The sequence below is a fragment of the Diceros bicornis genome, chromosome 19 (assembly GCF_020826845.1).
Source record: "Diceros bicornis minor isolate mBicDic1 chromosome 19, mDicBic1.mat.cur, whole genome shotgun sequence".
NCBI classification, from domain to species: domain Eukaryota; kingdom Metazoa; phylum Chordata; class Mammalia; order Perissodactyla; family Rhinocerotidae; genus Diceros; species Diceros bicornis.
In genome coordinates this window covers 4,568,306-4,576,701 of record NC_080758.1, presented here as the reverse complement: position 1 = coordinate 4,576,701, position 8,396 = coordinate 4,568,306, and positions in this window count along the sequence as shown.

Genomic DNA, 8,396 nt, shown 5'->3' with positions numbered 1-8,396 from the left:
TCAGGACAGTCCTGATCCAGTCTATGGCCAGATGACCTCCAAATATGTGAGAGAGCTCCGCCAAGATGAGCAGGGCTTCATACCCACCTGGAACTTACTACAGATGTATGAGTGAGCCCAGCTGAGACCAGAAGAAAGGCCCAACCGACCTTTAGGGCAATGATAAATCCTTACTGTTTTAAGCCACCAAGTTTTGTTACGCAGCAAAAGCTAACTGTTACAGACGTCATCAGTTAGGCTTGTTGGGTACTAAATTGGTTGCCATGGTAAAAAGTTGTCTAAACATAATTTATCTCCACGAGTCCCACAAAGCTTTGGGAGGTCACTGACTTTGAAAATGCAAGGTATTCTTGTTGCTATGGATACCCCCATTGAGACATTGGAGTGCAAAGAGAGAAACCTAGTGTTGCCTTGACAACAGGTTTGAAAAGCTGAGTCTTGGTAAGGCAAAAGACTATTAAAAAACAGGAAGAATCAGGAGGAGGGAGGAAATTAGCCTAAAAAAGCTTGCCCCCCAAACAACTTGCCTCCACGTAGTTGCCAGTCTATTAGAAGCAAGCATTGCCTGAATTGGGGGCTATAAAGTGAGCAACAGGAAGCTCTTCTCTTTTCACGGCCTATCTCCGCAGCCAGGAAAGAGCACAGCCAGGGAGCAGCGGGAAGCGCAGTCACTAAGTGCTGCCTTGAAGAGTTTGCAATTTGCTTTCAACCAAGTTTCATTCTAAGAATTAGAGCTTGCCCAAGCTGGAAGGGGTCTTACAGTTTCCAGTCCCCTGCTCATTCTCTCCTTCTGCAGACAGGGAAACCGAGGCCTAGAGAGGGCAGGGGGCTGCTCCAGGGCAGATATGATGGTAGAATTTTCATCTAGCACAGTAGGTACATGCTCCAGCCCTGGAGTCAGCCTGCCTTGGAGTCAGCCAGCCCTGGGTACGAGACCTACTACCATCTACAAGCTGTGCAATGTCATACGAGCCAGCTGACCTCTTAGACTGTCTCTGTAAGATGGGGATGGTAATACTATCAGTCTCACAGGTGGTAAGAGCTCAATGAGCTAATGCGTGGAAAGCACTGAGCACAGTGTCCACCCTGCAATGAGTTTGCAATAAATTGCTTGCTGTTATTTTTACCAGTACCATGTCACTCTGCCTCTTCTCTTCAGTGTCATTGAAGTCATGCTGAGGAGGCCCAACTGGATGCAGAATCTTCTCAGAAAGGTTTGATGGTGACTTTTAAAATGCCCACTGTCATTTTCTATTTCTTACAGTTGGATGTCGCAGCTTATAATTTTCAAAGCAGTCACATCTTTCATTTCCTCTCCATAGCAGCCTAGCCAGGCAGCAGGAGGGGTAACACAGCTTCATTTTTTTCACTTTGTCTAGTAGGAAATTGCCCAAAGTCCCCAGGAAGTTTCCGTCTGCTGGAGGGCTGAAGCACAGCTCCCCCCACTGCATCTCTTTCCCCCACATGCGACTGCCCCCGCAGAATGGCACATCCACACAGATGGCCCAGATGTGGGGTTTAACACAGAGTGAGAGGAAGGAAGTTTGGGGCACCTGTTTATGAGGGAAAATCACCAGTCGTGCGTGGAAATCTTATGCATAGCAAATAAATGATGGACAGATATCGCTTGCATATTCAGAGGCACATTTGAGACCTGAACATCCTGTCCCACCTAAACAACTCCAGCTAGGAACTTTTGTAAGGGGAGGGAAATGTCTCTGTGCACAGCCTGGTGTGATGATGGAGAGGAGGGGCCCACAGAGGTGCAAGGGGATCACCGCCAGAGGGCAAGCTGAGCCAGCATCAAGGCAGGATGGGTGGGCGTTATTTGGGGAGGGGTGGGTTTGTAGAGCAAATCAACAGCCCTTATGTTTGACAAGCACCGGCCAGGAGGAAGCGGGGTAAGAGGTGGTGGGATGGAGGGGGTCAATGGTAGGGGCAGAGCAGGGCAGGGTAGTGGGCTACCCATGAACTCCTAGCTGGGCAGCGGTCTTCCCACCACTGTCAGGGTCAACAAGCAACAGAGAGATCTTGCTTTCCGGTGAATGTCTCTGATCTGGGCATTTGCTTAATAGCAGCTTTTCTGGGTCCTGACCAGGCTTCTCATTCACAGAACATCAACCAGATTAAGAAGCTCTGGAAAGCATCTTTGAGGGGGGTGCCTGTTGAAAGGATATCGAAGTTTCGCCTTCTAGCTAGCTTAGCCAGGGCACACAGGAGCAGACGACACAGACCTCCCCTCTGCCGGGAGAGTGCGCGCCCCTTACCCATGAAGGTCAGCAGTGTTGGTTCAGGTGTGGGGAGCAAGCGAGGGAGGGTATCTGATGCAAAATAATCTGTGTTGGTGACACGTCAGGAGATCATCCAACAGTTCAGGAAAAACAAATTTTCCTCCTATGGCTGTTTCTTTTCATAAGGCTCCGAGGGGGAGGCAGACACAGGGCCGTCTATGTTTGTGTCTGTGACGTCAGCCTCCAGGGTCATTGCTCAGGCTCCGCTGGCAAAGAAAAATGGTTGCTGTGTTAGTGGCCTCGTGTGGCCTTGCGTTAGGATAGGCGGGCTAGAAGCACAGCTGGGTACAGGTTCTGATTCTGAATAAAATTGTCTCCTCTTTTGTCCCTGGGCAACGTCCCCCAATGCCACGTAAGGTTTGTTTTTGTGTACCCGACACGCCATCTGTCTCAGGGTTAGCAATCCAAGTTCTGCGATAATTCAGGCTCCACAACCACAACTAGTGGTTGATCTGGCTTTTACTGACTCTAAGCCCTCTGTTGGAGACTACAGATGCCCCTGAGCAAGCTCTGCCGTGAGGTCAGAGGCCTTCGCGGGTACAGCATGTCCAGGAGCGTCTGCTCCTTCCACCGGGCTCCCCATCTGAGCAAGGCGGAGGTCATACGAGGCGACCCTGAGCTTGCAGTCAGAAGAAGGGGCTCAGGTCAAGTCACCTCCCTCTGAACCTCAGCTTCCTCCCATGTAATGGGGTGGCCCCTTTGCAAGACAGTCTGGAATGTACCGGCTGTTACCATAGCAGGCATTGCTGGCCACCACTCCTCATCCGTGGTGACGGAAACTCTGTTCGGTGTGAGAGCCCACCCTCCTTCAAGTTGGGACTGTGTTCAGGGATGACAATCCCATCCCCATGCAGGGGCTGAATTCTGATTGGAGGCAGTCAGCTCTGGCAATCCCCTCCCTCTGACCAGTGCTAGCTTTGTGGCAAGCAAGTGTCTCAGGCCTGGCCAACGAGGCACTAGAGGATGTCAGCTGGGGCTTCTGGAAAACACTTCTCTTAAAAAAAGGCCCAAGGGGGGCCGGCCTGGTGGCACAGCAGTTAAGTGTTCGCACTGCACTTCAGCAGCCCTGGGGTTCACAGGTTTGGATCCTGGGTGCGCACCCATGTACCGCTTGTCAAGCCATGCTGTGGCGGCAGCATCCCAAACAAAGTAGAGGAAGATGGGCACAGATGTTAGCCCAGGGCCAATCTTCCTCAGCAAAAAAAAGAGGAGGATTGGCATTGGATGTTAGCTCAGGGCTGATCTTCCTCAGAAAAAAAAAAAAAGGAAAAAAGACTCAAGGCAGAGATGGCTCTTTGCTTTTGCTGGACATTGTCGGGACTGGATGTGATGCCTGGGATGGCATCGGCCATCTTGTCACAGTGACAGCCCCAGGACAAAGCTTGGACTCCAGGGATGCAAGATCAGAGAGGGGAAAGGATGAGGATCTCTGTTCGGAACTCTTGAGCCCCTGAATTTGCCATCCTGGCCCTGCCCTACTGAGGGACCTCTTGTTACCTGAGATAGCACAAAGTCCTTATCATTTCAGCTGTTATGAAGTGCTGGCTGCTGTCACTTGCAGATCAGTGCATCCTAAATGCCTTGTTCCTCCAAGAGTGGTCCTCCCACCAGTGGCACTGGCAGAATCCCGGACTTCACCCTGTGCCTGGGCCTCAGACTGCGCTCTTTAATGAGACCCCAGGGCGATTCGTGCACACACCAAAGTTTGAGAAGCCCTGCCCTAATGGGTATACTTTTGTTCAACAAGGCCTACTGAAGAGGACTTCGGTTTTGACAGTAATGGGCTCCATTTCCCCCCAAGACAGAGAAGTCGGTGTTGGGTCTGCGGGTCCTGACACGCTCATCTAAGGTGTTCCGAGGGGTTGGGGAAAAGCTCAGGAAGGTGGAGGACAGCCTCGGCCAGTATCTCACAGGAAAATATGGGAGAGCTGTTTACTCGTTTCTGCTCTACCCAACAATTTCTCATCGTCTTGCATTTGGGTTCAGCACTGATTTTAATCTGAAGCTGGGAGTGCAGTAAAATCTCATTAATTCAGGCCTCACCAATTTTGAAGTGATAATTTAAATTGGGGCCAGGCTGAGGGCTGGCTGGAGGGAGAGCGAGATGGAGAGCAAACTGTTTTTAAGGACTTTGGCTCACTAGGTGGATGCAACAAGATGCTTCCAATTATAAACGAACCTTGGTGTGTTCAAGTTCAGCGGGAACGGTACTTGAAAATCAATCCGTCAACAAATATTTATCGAGTGTCCTTTATGCACATGTCCCTGGCTGGCAGAACACTCTTTGTTAGAAGACACTTTTAATCATCACCCGTGCTGGAAAGTAATGGGTTTCTTAGGAAATGCAATTTCTTCAATGGTCTGTGTTCCTGTCTACCGCCAACGTCTCTGCGTCTCCGCGTCTGCTTACGCACTTGCTCTCGTGTTTGTCCCTCTCCCTTCCTCGACATCAGTCCCCACTCCCCTGCCCCCTCCCCTGCAGCTGTTTCTGTCTTGATGTTATTTCTGTCACCTTAAAAAAAGGGCTAATCTCATACCGTATTCTCCTCCACCACCACCCTATTTCTCTGTTCCCCTTTACTCGAAATCTCTTCAAAGAGTTGACTGTTCCCCTTCCTTCCACCTGTCCCATATTTTTGTTCAAATCCACTGAAATTTGGCCTTCATGCCCACGTCCCAGGATGTGGCTCTTTTTGTGCTCACTAAAGGCCTGAGGCGGCTGGGTTTCAGGTCTGTCCTTAGCAGCAGCATTTGACATAGTCTTTCACGGTCTTTTTCTGGAAACATTTTCTTTGTTTGTCCTCTGGGTTCAGCTCTTTGACTCTTTGCCAGCTTCACCGGTTGCTCTGTCTCAGTCTTTGCTGGATTCTTCTCAGCTTCTGGTCTCTGAATGCTGGTGTGCCCTGGGACTCGTCCCCTGACTCCTGCTCAGGTGAGGTATTGAAAGCGAGGCTCCATATGCCCGCTGTGTGCCAGTGGGTTCTGAGTTTACTGTGCTGCTTGGACCTCGCCTCGGCCGCCAACCTGCCTTTGCTGCCCAACTCTCCCTGACTTTTTGATTCCTCCCCTGAGGATGCTGCTCCCCAGGTGGATGAAATTTCAGTTACTCTTGAGTAAATGTCATCTCCTTTCTTCCTGTTGCTCTGGGCAAAACTCTTGGAGCAATCCTTGACTCCTTTCTTTATCTCACACCCCATGTCTAATCCATCGGCGTGTGCTGTTGACTCTACGGTTTGAAGTATAGTTGGAATTTCACCACCTCCATCGCTATCCGCTAGGTCCAAGTCACCGTCCCAGCTCCCCAGGATGATGACCTCCTCATCTCACGGCTCTCCCTGCCTTTCCCTTGCCTCACACAGTCTTTCCTCTACCGAGTGGTCTACAGCATCCTACTAAAACCTAAGTCAGATCATGCCACTCTCTGGTCACATCTTCCTATGGCTTTCCTCTTACTCAGAGTAAAATCCCAAATCCTTATGGCCTCGAGGCCCTGCGTCTTCCTGTCCCTTGTTCTGCCTGGGTCATGCTACAGACCTTACTAAGATTTCGCCAGTGTTTTTGTGCACTCGTGTGTGTGTGTGTGTATGTGTGTGTGTGTGTGTGTGTAGTTCTATGCAATTTTATCACTTGTGGATTCATGTGATCCTTGACACCATCAAGACACAGAGCTGTCTAGCTCCCTGGGCTGCCCCTGCATGGTCTCACCCCACTCCCCATCCCTCACCCCTGGCAACTACTAATCTGTTCTCCATCTCTGTAATTTTGTCATTTTGAGAATTTTATATAAACTGAAGTCTGCAGTATGCAGGGTTGGCTTTTTTCACTCAGTGGAATGCTCTTGAAATTCATCCAAGTTGTTGGGTGTATAATAGCTTGTTCCTTTTTATTGCTGCGTAGTACTCCACGGATGTGTCTTTGTCCACTTGGGCTGCTATAACCAATTACCATAGACTGGGCGGCTTCAACAACAAACATTTATTTCTCACAGTTCTGGAGGCTGGGAAGTCCAAGATCAAGGTGCTGGTAGATCTGGTGAGGACCTGCTTCCTGGTTTGCAGATGGTGGTCTTCTCGTATCCTCACGTGGTGGAGAGTAGAGAGGGGAAGCGAGCTTTCTGGTGTCTTCTCTTTTTTTTTTTTTTGTGAGGAAGACTAGCCCTGAGCTAACATCTGATGCCAATCCTCCTCTTTTTTGCTGAGGAAGACTGGCCCTGGGCTAACATCCGTGCCTATCTTCCTCACTTCATGTGGGATGCTGCCACAGCATGGCCTGACAAGCGGTGCGTGCCCGGGACCCGAACCTGTGAACCCTGGGCCGCCAAAGCTGAGCGTGCACACCTAACCACCGTGCCACTGGGCTGGCCCCATGGTGTCTTCTCTTTTAAGCGCACTAATCCCATTCGTGGGGGCTCCACCTTCCTGACCTCATCTAATCTGAATTAATTCCCAAAGGCCCCACTTCCTAATACCACCCCCTTGAGGGGTAGTGTTGCGACGTATGAACTTTGGGGGGGACACAGACGTTCAGTCCGTAACAGTATGAATGTACTATGGTTTAGCCATTCCCTTATTGAAGCACATTTATACAATTTATACTGCTAACTAAACTCAGGTCTTACGCAGATTTTAGCATTCTGGATATATATCGAAGGTAGAGCCAATGGCACTTGGGTTGGGTGTGCATGAGAGAGAAAAAAATGAACCTAACCTCATAGCCTCAGTTTCCTCATTAGTCAAGTGGGGGGAGTAACAGTACTTTCCACACAGGCGTGGTGGGAGTGTGACTGAGAGGGCTTGGGATCTGGTCAAAATTGACCAACACTTGCCGTTATTAGAGAGAGAGGGCTCTTAACATGCTGGTCGAGTGTTCTCTTGGGCCGGTTTGTGAGGGGCATGCATTTGGGCTGGGCCTGGAAGCACAATCCTGGCCTCGGCATCACTCTCCTTCCCTCCCTGTGTTTTTCCAGCAGGATGTGAGCCATCATAACCATCTGGAGATGTGTGGGTTTTTGAAGTGTGACAGGCCCCCTCATTTCCAGGGCGCACTGAACTTCTGCTGGTGTCCTGGCCCTGGCGGTCCGATCAAACGGTCACCCAACATGCCTCCTTTCATCCTGCACATCACTGGGTGAGCACCAGAAGGTATGTTTGGGGCCTTTGGTCCTTCCCCTCCTTCCGTGTAAGACGGGCTTTACAAGTGTGGGCTGCGGATGCTCATGCACTTCAGCCCGAAAGTACGGGAGCACTTTTGAAATGCAAGGCTCTCTCTCTCTCTCCACCTCAGAGCTTGACAGTGATCTTGGAAGCCACTGATAGCAAGATTAACCCAGAAATGATAGAATGCCCCAAACTCCCTATGGGTGCAAAAACACCTGTGACTTTGGGGTTTAAGGGGTGTTATAAGTGGTTCTCGGACGGGAGGTCCAGGAGTTTGGGTTCTTTTGGGACTGTGGACCCAGCGTCCAGGTTCAGCTCCTGCCTCTGACATTTCCTGGTGGCACCACTCCGGCTGTCACTCAGCTCCATGAGCCGCGGCATCCTCATCTGAGAGGAGGGCTGGTGACCCTCCCATCACAGTTGTCATGAGGCCCAAACGAAACGGGTGTGAAAGTGTGCAGCGCACAGTAGGCGCTCCGCAAGTGCTTCTGAGCCGGCCTCCGTGTGAAACGCTCTTCCGAGGCCGAGCGAGGGTGGAGGGAGGCTGCGCTTCGCTCTCACCGCACCGCAGCTCGGGGCGCCGCCTGGTCTGGGGTCAGAGAGGCCGCCCTCCTCACGCTGGAGTACGCTCCCTGATCGTCGATGCCCAAAGTCACCAGATACTTCAAGGTCACCTCCAGCCGGAGACTCGACTTCCTCGGAGGGCGGGAACCACGCTGCTAATAACGATAATGATTCTTACTAAGTGGCGGCTCCCGCTGTGAGGCCCAGGCGCCAGTCCGGAGGTTGTGCTGGGCCCCGGGATCCCGCAAGGCAGGTACCGTCGCATCTCATTGGACAGGAGAGGAGGCGGAGTCCTTTGCTCGCTGCCACACAGCCAGTTTGTCTGGCTCCAGAAGCCTTGGCCTCGCCGTGCTTCTTGCTGCCCACTCTGCCCTGTACCTCAAAT